This window comes from Schistocerca americana, chromosome X (genome assembly GCF_021461395.2).
Source record: "Schistocerca americana isolate TAMUIC-IGC-003095 chromosome X, iqSchAmer2.1, whole genome shotgun sequence".
Classification (NCBI taxonomy): Eukaryota; Metazoa; Arthropoda; class Insecta; order Orthoptera; family Acrididae; genus Schistocerca; species Schistocerca americana.
In genome coordinates, this window is record NC_060130.1 from 919,202,462 (window position 1) to 919,221,915 (window position 19,454).

At 42.1% G+C, this 19,454-nt stretch overlaps 1 protein-coding gene across 3 annotated transcripts in view; it reads left to right on the forward strand.

Annotated features, from left to right (window-relative positions):
• Positions 1–19,454, forward strand: part of LOC124555077 (talin-1) — a 280,294-nt gene that overhangs the window by 66,459 nt on the left and 194,381 nt on the right. The window contains exon 1 of one of the 3 annotated variants that reach the window (XM_047128868.1): positions 11,651–11,728. The exons of the other annotated variants lie outside the window; for them this stretch is intronic. The gene's annotated coding sequence lies outside the window, so the exon portion shown is untranslated. Of the gene's footprint in view, positions 1–11,650; positions 11,729–19,454 lie in introns of those variants that run through there. 3 annotated transcript variants of the gene reach the window in all.

The following is a 19,454-nucleotide window of genomic DNA, read 5'->3' on the forward strand; positions in this document are numbered from 1 at the left end:
TTGCAATATTTCCTTTAGGAATGGTCAGTTTCCTGAACGATTAAAGTACTAATTAGTAAAGCCGCTTTATAAAAATGGAGAAAGGGATAGTGTCGACAATTTTAGACTTATTTCTATGACATCAGTGTGCTAAAGTTATTGCAAAGGCTGTGTATGTAAGGATAATTGATTATTTTATATCATACGCTTTGCTGTCAAATGCACAGTTCGGCTTTAGAAGTCGTTTAATAACTGAAAATGCTATATTCTCTTTTCTCTGTGAGGTACTGGATGGGTTAAACAAAAGATTTCGAACACTAGGCATATTTTTTGATTTGTGTTGATTTGACTGTATTCTTCACAAAATATTGCTCCAGAAGTTGGACCATTACGGAATATGGGGAGTAGCTCACAACTGGTTCACCTCTTACATTAGCAACAGACAGCAAAAGGTCATTTTTCACAGTGTTGAGAATGGCTGTGACGTGGGGTCTTGAGTAGGGTACAGGCAAATGGGGGTTGTCCCAGGGATCAGTGTTGGGGCCACTCCTGTTCCTTATTTATATAAATGATATGCCCTCTTGTATTACGGGTAATTCTAAAATATTTCTGTTTGCTGAGGACGTTAGCTTGGTAGGAAAGGATGTTGTGTGCAATATTGGCTCTGTTTCAAATAGTGCAGTTCATGACGTAAGTTCATGGCTTGTGGAAAATAAACCAACGTTAAATCACAGTAAGATTCAGTTTTGACAGTTTCTAACAGAAAATTCAACAAGACCCGACGTTTTAATTTCACAGAATGCACATATGATTAGTAAAACTGAACAGTTCAAATTTCTGTGTGTTCAGATAGATAGTAAGATGTCGTGGAAAGACCACGTTCGGGATCTTGTCCAAAGACTTAATGCTGCCATATTTACTATTCGAACGGTGTATGAAGTAAGTAATCGATTGATACGAAAATAAGTCTTATTTTCATTCGCTTATTTCGTATGGTATTATATTTTGGGGTAACTCTTCCCATTCTAAAAGGATATTTTTGGCTCAGAAACGGGTGGTTTGGGCAATAAGTGGTGTAAGTTCACGAACGTCTTGTCAACCCCTGTTCACCAGTCTGGATATTTTGACATTGGCCTCTCACTGTGACTCCTTGTTAACAGTATCAGCTTATTCCCAAGAATAAGCACCTTTCACTCAGTTAATACTCGGCAGAAATCAAACCTGCATTTGGATCGGACTTCCTTAACTCTTGTGCAGGAAGGTGTGCAGTATACTGCTGCATCCATTTTCAATAAACTGCCACTAGAATTCAAAAATCTTAGCAGTAATCCACGCGCTTTCAAATAGAAACTGAAGAGTCACTCCTTCTATTCTGTCTAGGAGTTCCTTGAAAAATTAAGCTGGTTCTTGTTGTATTGTTGACTTCGTTTACTTAAACTTAGGGCTTGACTTTTTTTGAGTTCATAAACATTTTATTTTTATCTGTTATTACTTTTATGTTTTAATTTCTTGTACTGATACGTTCCATGACCTTGAAGATTTGCTCCTCAATTTGGTTCTACAGAGTTTGACGTGTAAATAAAATAAAAATAACACTCCCTAAATGCCCAAGCTGTCAGCAGTCTTGATATTGAATCTATCTACAGCCAAAGGTGCATCACTGTTTACTTACTTCTTTAAAATGCAGAAGAGTGCTTTTAAAGGTTTATTTAGAATTGTTTTGTACTTCGTAAAAAAACCTTCATAATCAGCTAATGATTTTTCATGTAACTTATAAAGCAAGGATCAGTATCTGTTTCGCATTCCTGTATGGCACTATAGGCAGAATAGTGAAACAAGGAACACTGGATATTTTACAGCTCCCTTAAGGGGAAGAAGTGATCGTACAAGCTCCTAAAAATAGTGGGAGTATGTTTTCATAATCACATAGGGTTACACATAATAGTTCTCCAGTTAGCCGGAGATGCTATGTATTAAGTCATGTTTCATTGATATTAAGTGCAGTGTTCGAATTTTTGATGAGCGTGTCTTCTCACACGAAATTTTGTGCTACAGGATGGATCAGAAGTGTGTTCCCGTATCAGATGTATCACTTCATAGTTTGATTATTTTGGTTCAACACCCTAATGGTGGTGACTTTTGGGGATGCGACAAAGCCCAAATTTATATACAGTTTTCACCTGCCTAGAACTCAAAAATCGGTTGAAAGCAGCTTTGGTATCTTAGCTAAAAAATTCAGAATACTCCTCAACAATTTGTCTTTAGCTTGCTTATTGTGTCGATCGTAATTGTGACAATTCACATCCTCAATGTTTTTAAAAATTAATGAGTCCACATGTTCGAATAATGATATGACTAATTACAAAGATGTAATGCGAGATTCGGTATCCGGTCAGTATCGCGATGGAGGAGACTCAGGAAAGCCGGCCGCAGTGGCCGTGCGGTTAAAGGCACTGCAGTCTGGAACCGCAAGACCGCTACGGTCGCAGGTTCGAATCCTGCCTCGGGCATGGATGTTTGTGGTGTCCTTAGGTTAGTTAGGTTTAACTAGTTCTAAGTTCTAGGGGACTAATGACCTCAGCAGTTGAGTCCCATAGTGCTCAGAGCCATTTGAACCATTTGACTCAGGAAAGTTCAGTACTTCCGCTGAAACCGCCAAAAAGAAATAAATCCAAAGTTTCACAAAAGGACATTGTGCACGAAATTCAACTGCTTAATGACTGAAGACGAAATGATTTGGTCGTAAGGAAAAAATCGTAAATTACTCTGTATTGTACTGGAAGACAATCTAATGCAGTAGAAGTTCAATGTACTGACATATAACCATTTAATTGTGTACTTTCTTCTGCCCCGTTTCAGCTTTCTCGACTTCAAAACCACGATACATTTAACTTAATAAAATATTATATACATGTTATTGTAGTACTTACCGTAGTACTTAAACTTTAGTGACAATTTCGTTTCCAGATTTCTTAAATCGTGCAGTTTTCTTTCAGTTTTCCTGTTCAGAACACGAAATGTTTTCTCGGACTGCCTTCAGAACTTTAGTTTACGTGGTTCTTCCAAGCTAATAAAGACATTTCACGTTACACAAGTCTTTGTGCTCAGTATAATTCAGTTAACTGGTTTGTTTCGTCCTCAGATCAAGTTTTTGGGGGTTATTTATTATACGAATTAATAGCGAATCTGTGAACCTCTCGGAACACACGCGCTGATCGAATTCTGAGACTTTCTTGCCACGACGAAAGTTAACGACACCTCCACTTCCGAGAAAGTTCGGTTGCGTCGTGTCTCCTGCAACAGTGTGTGTTTCACTCCGGAAGTGAATCACAGGAGTCGGACACTTGTGCCTTCTACGGGAACAGGGTCTTCGAGACTGAGTCACCTGTATTTAGTCTCGTATGGACTCGCAAACTCCTTTAGATAGATTTCAGGACCGTCTACTTGGGCATTTAGTTACACAATATTTCCCTCAAGTACAGTTGGCGTTATTTATGTCTGCATGCCAACGTGACACCGAATAGAATACATCCGATGACATTTTTAGTGAGCAACGTAGAGAATTGACGAGCGTGACATTTTTCGTGGTTGTTATTAAAAGTAATTTCATGTTGATATTAAAAGTTCATTAATCACATTTCAAGTGGGTCCGGTCAGTTACTTAATTCAATGTTTCATTGCCAATGAAGAGAAAGCAAAAAAGAGACGTGTGTCAATAGGGAACTTTAAGCACCTTCAGCCGGAATCTAGCTCGAAACGTTTGGTCATACTAATAATTGCGGTGTTAGGAGGATTGATGGAATATTGTCTCTGAATGTTACCATCAGTAAGATCGTTGTCTCTCATTACCAGTAACGCTTGGCAGCACGTGGAATCTGTGTGATATTCTCTTACTGGTTAAACGAGAGGATTTTGCGTTTGAACTCGGCAGGGTTTTTGCTATACGTGGTCCTATCGGAGATGGCTTGCCTTTCCTTTCCTACGATTTGTGAGTTGAATAACATTATCAGGTGTACGGGAAACCACAGTCTGACGTGGAAACCGAACAACTATGCAACATGGACTGTTCCGCACACACCAACATTGCGAAAGCCACACAGACATAAAAAACGGGTCTTTTAATTACAGAAGATGCTTGTAAAGACCAAAAAATAAAGCCCAGAAACCGTAAGTTCTTCGTCTGCGAACCTCGCTCGAGCCTTGCAGTTCATTTCGTTTAGGAAGCCTCCATGACGACGCTGTCACTGCATTGAAGGGGCAAGCTGCCTTGAGTTAGGTACTACATCGTAGGGAATTTTGTCTTGCGACTTGAATGATAGTACGAATGGCAATAACATTGTCAGATTTTGCCCTGACACTGTAAATATTGTACAGATACATAAATAATGTACGTCGTCGTCGTGTTTAACAGTACAGTAAACGTCACACTTCCTTTTAGATGCCCGTTACATTATTTAAATGGTTTGTATGCCATTGAGCGAAATCAAGTCATTCATTATGTTCTTTTGAAATTGTGTGTAATTATTCATGTAAGTATCGCCATTGTATACAACATACTGTGGCAGATGCTAACAACCAGTGGCGTCAGCGCCATATTCACTGTGCAAACGTAACCTCTGTATCCGCCGTGTGGTCTCCGTCTGTTCCTGGCGCTACGGTGGGGTCTGTAACTTGTGTATACATTGAGCATTGCAAGTTGACTGCATAATGGGTGCAGCTGCGAGGGAAACGGGCAGTTACCTTATCGCCACCAGAGAGTTAACGCGTAGCAGAGCACGACGAGCGGCGCGTCGGAATGTGCACGCGTGTTATCTCGCCGTCTCGTGTTTCATGACGGCGTACCAGTGGGTCGCAGACGGAGAATACAGACAAGTCTTTGTAGCTGCCTTTTCGGGGCGTGCAGACGGACCACTCACGCATCGCGGCCGTGTGTGCCGAGGAAGCGGCCGCGCGGTACCTGCCGCCGACTATTTATAACTCGCCACCTCCTCCAGGCGTCACGCCCCTTTTTAGCTCTACGCTTTCCCGCTTGCTGGCGCTGCCTCATTTCTTGGGAGATGTTGCAGAAAATAATGATTCTGCAGCAACATAACGATAATGATTGACACGTCCTTTGTACATTTCTACCTTCCTTTTTAGCATTAAGAGCTACATAAACAGAGTTAAAGTTACGGATTGCGAAAGGAGCGAATGTGCATCTTGTCTAGATCTGGGGGCTGTATTTTAGCACCGGAATCAGTTGTGGCATTTATCGAGCGTCTTATAGTGTAGTTCAGAGCCTTTAGTACGATTTTGTGGTATGTAACAAGGAGAGAGAAAAGACGATTGAAGTTTGGCGTGTCGTCGACGTAGAGGTCATCTAAGGCGGAGGTCAGTTGGACAATGATGGGGCAGAAAATAGGTATTTGCATCGTAGATGGAACAGTCCTGGCATTTGCTAGAAGTGATTTAAGAAAAACCACAGAATACCTAAATCTGTATGGCTGTACAGAGTTTACAACTCCGTCCCTTCCAAATACGAGTTCAGTGTGTAAACCATTGCGCTACCTCTCGCGATAACGCCTGTGGAGGGGGTAATCAGTAAAATCGATGCCAGGAAAGGTATGTATTTTGTAAGTATTTGCAATATCTGCATTGATTCGGGATATTAGTTGGCTTTAAAGAGCACAGCTGAATAACTGGAGTGACTGTTGTTTCTGTTTTTTACCCTTTCTCCTCCTAAGACTGCACTATAGTATACATTGCATTCGAAAGCTCAGTGTTTCGAACGTAACGTGTAAGAACTGTATTCTGTAGAAACGTCAGCTATTTACACTGGTGTCCAAAGTTAAAGCAGCAAACTGGTATTTCCTCGTGTTGTGTCTAATTCGCATTGTATAATCATAAAAAAATGTCAACAGATGTCCGTACAGTCGTATTCTGCACAAAAGATAGCGTTTCGGTCAATGGACAATCCGTCAACGCTGGCGTCAGGCCACCTATCAAACGGGGTAATGTTTTCCGGCTAGTCCCACATCAACAGTCGCTCTGTACATAGTCACAGACGGTGCAGTATGGCACAAACAAGACACCAGATTCTTTGTGGTGGAGGGCCATGATAAGAATGGAAGCAGGACAGTCGCAAACTGATGTGACCCGAAGGCTTAATGTGAATCTGTGAATCGTTCTGTTGTTTCTCGGATGTGGCGACAATTTATGGAGGCCGAAACAGTATCCCGAAGACAAGAGCAGGGCCGACCACGTGTGATGCCAAAAAGAGAGGACCGTTATTTGGCTGTAAGGACACGACGGTACCGCCTTAGTACTGCACGGGAACTGACATCTGACCTCGTAGCATCCACTGGACATGTAGCGAGGCAAACGGTGTACAGAGGGCTTCGGCGGACTGGTCTTTATTTTTGGAGACCCACAGTGAGGCAATGTTCTTTTCGCAGATGAGTCCCGATTTGGACTGGAGATAGTGTCACGATGCATTCGCATCTGGAGGGAATGTGGAACACGGTTTCGGAATCCAAACATTGTGGATCCGTAATGGTGTGCGCAGGGATTATGTTGACCACTCCAACACTTCTTCATGACATTGTGCGGGTGAATCGGCAGGGTTTAACTGCTGTCAGCTATCGCGACGAGATTTTGGGTCCTCATATGCGGTTGTTGCGAGGTTGTGTGGCCCAGAATTCGTATTGATGGACGATAATAGTCGACTTCATAGAGCACGGGTGGTTGACGTTTTCTTGGAAACGGCAGATACTGCATGCATGCCGTGACCTCTCCCGATTTAAATTCCATAGAGCATGTTTGAGATGCGCTAGGGAGACAGGTTGCATCACGTCAGTATCCGCCAACCAGTCTCAAAGACTTGCGAGCAGCTCTGCAGGAAGAATGGGCGTTATTGCGTCAACATAAGACTGATGATATCACTCATAGCATGCCCTGTCTTCGTCAGGCCTGTATTGCTGCCAGAGGTGGTAACACCCCACGCTGAGCACATTAACCAGTTGTCGGAATGCTGTGTAAATCCGTTAAGTTGGAAAAAACGAAGAACGTTTTTGTCTACTGTTATCCGTGTTGCAGTTGTTCACGTTCTGCGTTATTTACATTGTTTCTACTTCACTATCACCTGTTTACACTGTTCTGGGGCAAATTAAACACAACATTGTAAAATTTCCATTTGTCGCTTTAATTTTGTACACTAGTGTACTTTGTGCTTCGGATGAAGGAAGGAAGAAAGGTTAGAGTCTAACGCCCGTCAACAGCACGGTCCTTAGAGTGGGAACATACGCTCCGATTACGAAAGGATAGGGAAGGAAATCGGTCGTGCCTTTTTCAAAGGAACCGTCTCGACATTTGCCTGTAGCTATTTATGGAAATCACGGCAAACCTAGACCTTGTTGGCCGGACGGCGATTTGAATCGTCGCCCTCCCGAATGCGAGTCCAGTGTTCCAACCATTGTGCCATTTCGCCCGGTTTGTGCTAGGAGGCGGTACGAAGAAATTCCGTGTATCATACGAGGCGGTATAATACAAATACCGGAGGAGGACTGTCTCCGCTGAACTTGTTAAATTATGTCCACTTCTTCCGCGATTTCGGAAAGTAAAGATAGCTGATACATTTGTGAATGCCACGTACTTGATGTGCGGCAGAACCTGCTATTGTGCATGGTTAAACCTGACGATTATTTCTGTGTAGACAAGCGCTCGAGTTGTTCCTGTTTTATTTGCTGTTCAAATGGTTCTGAGCACTATGGGACTTAATATCTGGGGTCATCAGTCCCCTAGAACTTAGAACTACGTAAACCTAACCAACCTAAGGACATCACACACATCCATGCCCGAGGCAGGATTCGAACCTGCGACCGTAGCGGTCGCGCGGTTCCAGACTGAAGCGCCTAGAACCGTTCGGCCACCTCGGTCGGCTTATTTGCTGTACTTGTTGATAAGTTAATATCGAAAGATATCGCAATAGAAGGAAGACGAGTCATGAGCAGTTTGCAGTACAAGTTTCATGAGGATTGACATTGAATCATTTCAATTGCGGAATGTTGCCAGTCTTGTCAGTTGACTGTTCACCACCTACACTACTGTGAAGATTCTGAGGGTTTCGTATTTGTAAATCTAGGCTCAAGATCATAGCTAAGTGTGAAATAAATGAAACGTGTTCGCAATTGCGAATATGGACAACCATCAGCTGTATAATGGAATGGCGACAGTGAAAATTTGCGCTGGACCGGGACTCGAACCCATATTTCACGCTTATAGCGAGCGGTCGCCTTACGTTATATGCTATCCGAGCACGACTCACGGCCAGACCCAAACTTCTGTATGTCGTCAACCAAGTGTCTACACCTGTCAGCTGTCGGTGGTCTGGCTGAGAGTCTTGCTCAAGTGAGGCGACCTCTCGCGATAAGCGGAAAATCAGAGTTCGAGCCCTGATCCGGCACAAATTTTCACCGTCGTTATTACATTACACAACTAATGGTTGTCCATACTCGTAATTGTGAATACATTTCATGTATTTCGTAACGGCTGTAGTCGCCGCAGTGCCTGTTCATGCATGCAAGTCCAAAGAAGCGTTACATCATAATTAGAATTAACACAGGCAATGTAAAATCGTATTGCTTAGAGTCATCGATCTCCTTTATCGCTCACTAAAGAAAACGAGAATGCGTTACGGACACTTTGGTAGCGGTGCCGCTCTGTCTGCCTTACGATCAGGCTGACGGTTGCTCCTTTCTGTATTTGCGATTCAGTCTGTAGAACCGTACATATGAAATGACAGTTCATATGACGTAACTGGTGCGTGCAAAGAAAGGTTCCAAACATTCGGAATCAGCGCACCTCGCTGTGTGTACATCATTGAGACAGGTTGCTTTATAGTGTACTGAGTAGTTAGGTGTAGTAAGCTTGAAAAAGCCCCTTTGCGCGTTGAATTAAAAGTCGACTAAAAGGATGTCGATTTACGGTGGGTGATGACTATGGCCAACTGCCATCAGATACTTGCGAAAAGTGGCCTGATAAATGTTTTCAAATGGTAATGAAGTGCACGGAGTATAATGGGAATCATTTGAGAAAATGAGATGAACATAGCTATACTAATGCTGTTGTGGATTCCAGAACACGTTTTGTTTCGAAAGTTGATACAGGAACGTGAAGTGATTTGGGAACATGAATACCTACTTTGTGAAAGTGGTTCTCAGTTACATGAGACAGACAACGAATGAAAGTGCTGTACTGCTGCTTGAGTCTCGTGTATTGGAGCTCCCACCCACCCACCCAACGGCAGCCAGTGGCAATTATCTTCATCGACTGCCGCTGCGCGTATTTTTAGAAATCCGGTGTTTAGAGTTACTGCTAAAGCTGCGGTGTAATCGACGATAGTCTAGTGTGCTGAAGCTGGACTACACCCTACGTGCTGCGCTTCTGCGAAATGGCCTGTATGACACAGAGCTATGCAAGTAAACACTACTCACCATCAGTGACTAACCTCTTTCCTGTCCTGCTGCCAGCCCTTCCTTACTACCAACACAGCTTAGCTCTTTCTTAACGTTCGCGCGTGGTTCCAGTACAAAATCGTAGACAGGGTGAGTTACGTAACCTGTTAACCTCAAGTGCTTCCGGAACCGCATGTGATAACACGAGTTTGTTTTCGCGCAGATGAATTGTAAAGATATAAGTTGTCATTCCTCTCGGCTGTACCAAAAATCATTATTTCGATGCATAAACAATAAAGATATTTGGCACAGCCTAGAGAAATGACAACTTTCAGTAACTTCACCAAGAATGTGAACCCAGTCCTTATCAAAATTTTGAATTGTAAAGCAACACCAGATATGCTATTAGTCATAGGGCGTTTGTGTCCTTAAATTGTTATGGAAAAGAAAAATCTCCATGTCTTTCAATTTTCTTGTAATAAAAACTTCGATCAACGTCTGCGGTGCTCTGTCTGGTAGATGATGACAGTTTGTGGTAGAATCTATGCGGAAGAAGAGGTAGAGCTGCGTAAGAGGTTCATGTAGCAGTAAGTTTAAAATCGGAAAAACATAGTACAACTTTTTAGGCATTAAACAGCGTACCATAAGCGGTGCATGTCTTCCGTTCTAGCCAAGATACAAGACTGGAAACGCATCACTTACGTTAGTTCCTTGCATACAACTGTTCAATTGAATCATTCTGCATCGAACAGTAATAGTTTACATCCGGTCGAGATATTACGAAGACCTGAGTGTGCTTTTGTTAGTTCAGCAGACGTAGACAAGTAATTATTGTCACATTTTAACGAATGTTGATGGTATCAGTAAATTTAAACTTTTATCATTCAAAATACAATTTGTATTCATGCTGGAAATTTGGTGTTCTCTGCATAGTAGCAGTGGTTGCATTACGTGAGGCATTTCCCGTTGCGTTTGCGAAGTTTCCTTACATCCCAGCTTGAATGCCGGATTTAACTGATTCATATTGCCAACTTCCATTGAAGACGTGCGTGCGTGGATGCGTGCGTATGCTCGCTCGCTTGCCTACCTGCCTGCCTGCTTGCCTATGTATCAGTTTTTGTGAAGGTCGAAGTGGGTGTGCCCCTCCCCCCGTCCTGTTCCATCCCGCTCCTCTGCCGCTGAACTGAATTGAATTGGTTTGTATATGTTGCTACCCTCAAAGACAAATCCTGATTTTGATTTTGTGTCTTCTTTGTAGTGCGTTCCCACTAAGTATTAAAATCGGAGGTGAATATTCTGTTATGAACTTCCCCTCGTTTCCTTCCTTTATGAGGCATTTACTATAAAGGGAGTCACGACTGTGGCGTATTGTGTTCCTTCTCCGTGGCGTATACTTTGACTCATTTAGTCGTCATGTATGCTGCGTTGAAGCTCAGTGGATTGATCTGACGCAGACTTAAATTTATTGGAATTTATACTGTTTTTCACGAAAAAAAAACTTTATTCTGAAGCTTTCAGAGATAAGAGTCTCGTATACATTACGTGACGTTGCCCGACAGGAAGTGCATTGAAGTAAAAGCATGATAATGCACTATACTCAATGTGTTGGTAAATATATCGGAATACACTAGACTCGGAGGTTGACAACCTTCTTTAACTGTCTGCACTATGTTGGAGCTGTCCCTGTTTATTTATTTGTGAAAGCTGAATATTCGAAAAAAATAGAAAGAATTTTCCGTAGTATCGACCGTTTCCTGACCAATCCAGTGTGTCAAGAACTATTAAGCCACATTAATGCGTGTAACTAGGAGTCTCATCAGTTGATATAGCATTGTGTTTTTTGCGGTGCAAATCGTCCATAGCGGAAATAGGGAAGAATAGCTTCATTTGTTGCATCCCAGCGACAGAGACAAAGGAGGAAACTACAGAATTCCTGCGATTTGTTATTCGGTTAGCGTTAATCAGTTTGTAAAAACTTAAAATGAACGGTTGCCGAATGCAGTGTGTAAGCTCCCTGCGCGCGCCTCGTTTCGTCAGCAGGGGAAGTTCGTGGTTTGCAGTTGGCAGTATCCCAGAGGAAGCCGCGCCTGGCCGCTCGTGCGCAGGCCTCAGTTTCGTTCAGATTGCGCGCCGCGCCGAATGACCGTCTCGTACGCATGCTTATTCTTTGTCGTTGAAGTGACCAGTTTCGGGTGTCATTACTGCTGAACCGAGACCTGTTGAAAGTGAAGAACAACGATCGCCATCCTGAACTGTGGGAAAAGTCGACCAGGCGGCGTGACACGCGCAACGCAGTGCAACAAGTGTTTTGCCACTCGGTGAGCAGTCGTCCTCTTTCCGCGTCGTTCGGGGTATTCTCTCTCCACTATGCTACACGAATGCGACATCTGACTCGCTTTACTTTGCTATAATGGCGCTTCTGTGTTTTGTAACGAAATAGAAGATATAGGAGATGTTACACGGTGGTCGGAAGCAAGACAAAAAGGAAATCTTGTCTCTCCGAATTACGAGATATTTAAATTTTGCCTCAGTGCTGGGAGAGACTGTTTTTCATGTAGCAGCGATGTTAATTTTTTAAAATTATATGAAGATGTGATGTTTCTGAGTGACTACGTTGTAATATTTTAGTGTTAATAATACTGCACATATTCAGCCTTGATACTCAAACATTCGCCGTGCCTTTTGCAAGTGGAGCACATTTCACTGAAGGGTACGTTAAGAGCCCTTTAATATTCCATGGAAAGTTAGTCTGGTAACAATGGTAAAATTTAAATGTTGGTTCATGTATAGAAGTTGAGTTCGTAAAATGTGCAACATTCGAGCAGCAGTAAACCGAGAATAACCGGTTTGAAATAACTACACGAATGAACACCTGGAAATACGACCGGCGGTAATGAAAAACCATTGGATACCAAACGATAAAAATCTAGCCACGAGGAAGGCAGATACCAGATTTAAGATTAGTTGGAGGAATCCTAAGGAAACGCAGTTTACCCATAAAGAAGAGGGCTTGCAAATACATTGTTCAACCAATCGTTGAATATTATTTGTCGGCTTGTGGGTTCCCCAGTGATTGGGCTAACAAGAGAGAGAGAGAGAGAGAGAGAGAGAGAGAGAGAGAGAGAGAGAGAGAGAGCGGGGGTTGGTAGGGGGGGAGGCGCATACTGCACGCTTCGTCACTGGTTTGTTTGGTTAGCTCGAGAATAAATCAGTGCACCAAACAAAGCCAAGTCCATGTGTAGCTTCATTTAAGACGACGACTGACATGGGGTGAGAAAACCAGATTGACCGGTCAAGATTTCTTCAGATCAGTGATTTAGTTCGTCGTGATGAGTTTGAACTCTCAGTCTGATGGAGCGGATCTCGAATCTCTTTTCGAGTATCCAGCTTAAGGTTTCCCGCGATTTTCCTAGATCATTTTAGAGTACCGCACTGTTGATTCAGATTTCGTACCTCATACTTGTCTATTTGAAGTGGTTTCCATCTCTGATGCCCTCGGTGTCGATGAGACGTTAAACGACTCCGTAAGCTGCTCCACAGTGTTTGGTGAACCGCACTTCGTACTGATATATGTCACATCCTGTACTTTTGAGGCCTAAATTTTTGTGTGTTGCCAATAGGCATTATGTCAAATGTCAAAAATATTCACCATTGCGGTAAAATTACGTAACATTACTACAGTTGCAGATCGTTACCAATGTTGTAATAATAGAGAACTGTAAAAGATTTTGTCTGCTATTCCATTTATCCTAAATACAGAAGCACCTACAACTGTTCTACTCCGAAACACGATACAGTATCGCTAACATAACCAGTACCCAATTTCTTTGAGATAAGTTCATGTAACTTCTTTTTCCTGTGTTTCTGTTATTTGTATTCGACACATTGAAAATTACGAGAAATCATGTTGCGAAACTCGTGCGTGGCGTAAGAGATTACTACTACTACTACTACTACTACTAGTGATCTCTGGTGTTACTACCACTACCACTACTAATAGTGGTGAATAAATAGGTGCCACTATTTAAGTTCCAACCCTCGTACATTCGGTGGTGGTATTACTACTACTACTTCTACTACTACTACTACTACTAGTGTTCTGTGGTATTACTACCACCACTACTACTTATAGTAGTAGTAGTAGTAGTAGTAGTAGTAGCACCACCACCGAATGTACGATGGTTGGAACTTGTATAGTGGCAACTATTTATTCACTACCGATACAAAAGAGTTACATGTTCGCACCTGTTACTGTCTTCAAAGTCGTCACCAGCGTTGTGTAGAACCCGTTGCCAGTGATGTGGAAGGCGTAGTATACCGTTAGCAGAGTCTGCTCTGATGATGGTGCGAATGGAGCGGTCTGCTGCCTGTCGAATCTCTGGAACAGTTCTGAAGCGAATGTCACGAAGTGGTTCCTTCATCTCCGGAATCAAATCAAAGTCACAAGGACTTAAGTCCGGGGAGAATGGTGGATGGTACAGTACTTCCCAGTACAACGACCGAACAGAGCAGCCACAGCTTGCGCTGTATGCGCCCGCGCATTGTCGTGCAAAATGATGGGTGTGTTGCGCAGGAAGTGGCGCCGCTCGCCGCTGCTTTCGCAAAGCTGGTCGCCGGTGATGCTAACAAAAAACGAAAGAAGCGCGAATCGAAAACCATTTTACTTGACAATATTTACCGCAAATTTGTGCAAAATGCTTCATGTATCTAGTGGAATCGGTAGGGAGGTAGCGAACCACCCGACGAAAACATTGAGGGCTAGAGGCCGTGGCTAAAAACCTGACAAAATTCAGAATTCACACCAGTTCAATCTCTGTTGCATTTTCGCAAGAATGTTTCCCAGTGGTAAATCCTCCCTCTTTGGCTAAAGTCGTTAAGAAGCGCCAACTCACGTAGCTTGATACGAAGAGGTAGTTTACGATTCTGGTGGCAGTTCCCGATTTAGAGACTGAATGTCAGCTGTATTGAATACTTTTCAAACTCCCCTGTAGTGTATGATAGACAAACCCATAACACACTGTCGTTGGGAGTGTGCCGATCATGTGGGAATATGCGTACCAGCCTAATTTTTTTGGTTTTGTGCGATGCAGTTACATGCTTTACAAATCATCACATGTTGGAAGTAGGCAGCTGAAAAAGAGTCAACGATAATCTTGAACAGAATCACACATTTTCTTCATCGCTCGCAAGTGGAATTTTACATTGTTTTTTCAGTTGTGTCCAGTTTATTAACTATAATTTGCAAGTTATTTGTTTGTGATGCTGCTTACGCCTGAATCGTGCTGGACGTTTCTAACTGAACGTAGTTGATTTAGTAGAATATTTTTACATTTGTAAATTAACACTCTAACAAGGAGATAAATAATTTTCTGGCAATGTGTGGGAGAGAAAATAATCCTCCCTGAAATGCCACTTTCCTTATTTCTGTTCTGAATAGAGTTGATTATGCCGCACTCTGGAAGCAGCTAAGTATACACCGTAGAAGGCATTATCGTAGTAGGGGTTGTGTCCTCTGCTCTTTGTCCAAATGTTGACATCGGTACCCTATAGATTGTCAAGCAGAGGACCTCTGCAGGCGTAAGTGAAGTTCGACTATAGTTGTTGAACTCCGTTGGTGAATTCATCACACGTGAAGTGTTCGACGGTTCAGAAGCGCGATAAGTAAACTAGAGGTATGAAACTGTATTTATAATCACTGCTTACTCTAAATCACATCTTGCTAAAGCGAAGATGTGGCTTTAAATAAGGAGACGGCCTATTTAATACCCCAGCTTTGTCCAATCCGATAGCGTACTCCGCATTCAGTGGCTTTGACGCTGCGGTCATTGATCTGATGTCTTCTTTCATTTTCCATTCGCCCGGCTATTTATGAAATCTTCGAATGTGAATAAATGTATTGAAGAAATGCCCGTGGTGTTTTATTGTTGACACACACAACTATGAACGGCGTCGGCAGATCGTGGCGGCGACAATTGATGGAATGCCGCCGACCCCCGATTTGGAAGTGTATTTTTGTTAGTTAATCCTTTTGTAGCTTGATTTGAGGATTAGGAGCTTGTGTAAAAAAGACACAATGGAATGCAGTGTTATACAACGTTTGGGTATTATTAATAGTGCGAAGGAAGGCCTTGACGACTCAATTAAAACAGTAAAACTAGCCATATTCCAACAAGAGTGATACATAACACCTACGCACCAAGAACACATTCTTGTTGTTGTTGTTGTTGTTCTTCTTCTTCTTCTTCTTCTTCTTCTTCTTCCTCTTCCTCCTATTATTATTATTATTATTATTATTATTATTATTATTATTATTTCCGTGATAACAGGTGCCAACTCTCAAATTTGAAAGAAACATCGAAAAACAAGGTAGAAGGGAGATGAGAGTCTAACGTCTCGTTGACAGCGAGGTCATTAGAGACGGATCACAAATGATCAAGGAAGGAAATTGGCCGTCACTTTCAAAGGAACCGTCCCGGGATTCGCCGTAAACTAGTTACGGAGTATCTAAATCTCAGTTATCGAACAGTGATTTGAACCATCGTCCTCCCGAATAGGAATGCAATGTCTTGTCAGTGTGCCACTTCTTTCGGCAAAAAGGAAAAAAGAAAAATATGACGAAAATCGTAGGACCAAAATGTACAAATGGAATTTAGAACAACTCAAATGAAGTCTATCACGCCACTGAAAAAAATAACAGATACAATTGGGAAATAGAGATTATAATTTTATGATCGCGTACGTAGAATGAATAACAACTTGTTCACAAAAATATTGAAATTAGCTTTATCGATGAATAACTGAAACAGTTGGTTAATAGAAATGCATGAAGACGACCTAAAGGAAATTGACGTACGTAGGAAGTCTTTCAAGATAGAATAAAATTTCCAGCCATAATTCATAACCGCAAGCATGCTGAGAAGCCATCTCTACAAGCTACAGGATAGACTAAAGAATAGAAGAAGAAACAACGAACGGGCGAAGGGGTTTTGGAAGGAAAAGAAGCTCTACATAATTCGAATAAAAGCATTTTAGATGCTGCCTTATTGGCCACAACGAATAAAGAAGGTTTTTAACATTACTGACTAATCAGCATTTCTTTAATGATAGCGAATAAATATTGAAACTGAACACACAAGCAAATAGCACTAAATTATCTCTCACGCACCGAACACGCAGATCCGGTCATTATGGCTCTCTTTCCTCTTCGTCTACTGTTGACGCTAAGAAGAGCAGTCGCGAGCGACCATGCTGGCCGCCGTGACTATTTTTAGACCTCGCAAGCTGCCGACGAAAGGAGCCAATAAAAAAGCGAGAAAAACCTGCAAATGTGCCGTCTCTTACGGTAGCTCTGCCATTACGTAGGAACAGGCACTGTGTTAAAGCACCTGACGCAGCAAGATGATGTACAATACATGTTAATCGATTCCTGGACTGATGTCATGCGCTAGTACACTCACTGCACACTTACTCATTTCCTGTAATAAGCAGTAAGGTGCATTCATCAGTGCACTGTTTTTGTGCCTATGATAGGCATACTGATGTCCATTTGGAACCATCTCTTCAGAAAAGATTCGAAAAACTCAGTATGCTTTTGAGACAATAGTATTTTTGGGTTGGCTCTTCGTTTGGTTCGTGTGGGTAAATTTACGTCTTTGTGTTGTTTGAATTGACTGCAGCAGTACTATTTTGTATCGAAATAATTTGAAATTTTCCTTAGTCTTTAGTTGAAATAACATTATTTTAGTATTAATTGACATATTGTACAACAGTTTTAAGTATACACGCAATAATGTCTTCCCTTGACTGTTACCTATTCAGGAGGGACTTTTTTTGGTACAACTTACAAAGAAATAACCACAGTGTCAGACAGAATCGGCAACAGAACGCCTGTAATGCAGCTGATAGTCTTATATACGTCTATACAGTCTTCATAGATAATAACGTTCTAACATAAATTTTTATGATGCAAATAATATTATTGTTGGATAACTCTAGTTTAATTACAGCTTTATAATCGGTGTTATTCGCACACGTATGCAAATGTTGAAAAAAATGTTACACTTGATCTGCAGATGTATGTGCAAACCGTTTTAGTTTCATAACGGAGCTGACAGATTTTACTGACTCGTTGCATCTCATCGATACAAGTTGGAAATGTAAACTGGTGAAGTAAACGTTCATTGGACATTAAGCCCCAAACTCTCTTTTTTTCCTATGTCTCGACCCTCGTTTTTCTATACTGTTCATAATACCTTCGCTTCTCCCTTATCCGATATCCATCCCAACCGCATTAAATCGGACATGTATTCCGTCCGTAATGATGTCAGTGTAGATGGGACATCGAACTCAAACCTTCCTTTCCTCATCAACAGTAAAAGCGCTACTCTGGTTCGGTAATTGGTGAGATTGTGAGAAGCACACCATTAAACCTCTGAAACGACGCGACAGTTCTTGCAGGAATATAATTCCCAATGCGACCACCTCAGCGTAATAAGCGTTTGTTGCAGGCTCTCTGATGATGGTAGCCACACCGCTCAGACAGCGAGCTGGCCACTCTGATCGACATATCGCAGAACTCCAGAACTCTTGCTGTCCACTCCTTGATATTTCGCTACGCTTACGCAGCCGTTGGTTGGACACTTACCAGACGACTGGAGTTAGCAACGAAGATAAAGTGGTTGCAGCAGATTCATCGTTTCCTTCTCATCAAAGCTATTAATTTTGGTCCTGAAGAACGTATCGGCTGCCGTACATATGTTTGCAAACGTAGATGTAAAATTAGTTCATTTAGTCCATTCTTAAATCTTTTTTTTCCGAAATGGGAGGTGGTATGATGGTGTTATAAAGGTCTACAGAAGTCAGGATGATTTAAACAGACACACTATGAATATGTTTAAAATGCATTACAGTCTGTAGGCAACATATTAAGCAGGGCGCAGTTGCCCATCAAGACTGGTTGTTCCTCGTTATCTAAAATGATTGCGGTACTTTAGTTAAAAAGAATATGGTATAGTGGTCGAGTAGCTCCTCTTAAGCTACACATTGCTGTAGTCCGTGCTAAGCGACACATGATGTGGAGTAACGAGCGACGCCATTGGACAGTGGATGATGGGAAACGAGGTATTTGGAGTGACGAATCTGTGGTCATCTTATGGAAGGACTTAAGATTGCCGATTGCATGGACAGCGTTATCTCTCATCATGAGTAGTGCCAACACACATTGGCAGGACACTTAGAATATGTGACAGCACTTAGAAAATGTGACAGATCTACTAAGGAGACTGTCTACATTACGCTTGTCCGTCCCCTTTTAGAATACTGCTGCGCGGTGTGGGTTCCTTACCAGATAGGACTGACGGAGTACATCGAAAAAGTTCAAAGAAGGGCAGCACGTTTTGTATTCTTGCGAAATATGGGAGAGAGTGTCACAGAAATGAAACAGGATTTGGGCTGGATACCATTAAAAGATAGGCGTTTTTCATTGCTTCGGAATCTTCTCACGATGTTCCAATCTCCAACTTTCTCCTCCGAATTCGAAAATATTTTGTTGACACCGACCTACATAGGGAGAAACGATCACCACGATAAAATAAGGGAAATCAGAGCTCGTACGGAAAGATACAGGTGTTCGTTCTTTCCGCGCGCTATACGAGATTGGAATAATAGAGAATTGTGAAGGTGGTTCGATGAACCCTCTGCCAGGCACTTAAATGTGATTTGCAGAGTATTCATGTAGATGTAGATGTAGAACAGTGAACAACGGAGGAGGTTGTGTTACGGCATGGGCGTGTTTTTTGTGATCTCCTTATTTCGCACAAGAAAACGCTAAATTTGGAGGGATGTGAACACATCTTTGAGCATTGTGTGCTTTGTACAGTAGAATAACAGTTGGGAGATGACGATTCTTTGTGTCAACACGAAAATGCACCGTTTCATAAAGCAACAACTGTGAGCTGATGACTTGTGGACAACAACATTCCTGAAATGGACTGGCCTGCTCAGAGTCCCGACCTAACCCAGTGGAACACCTTTGAATTAGAATGT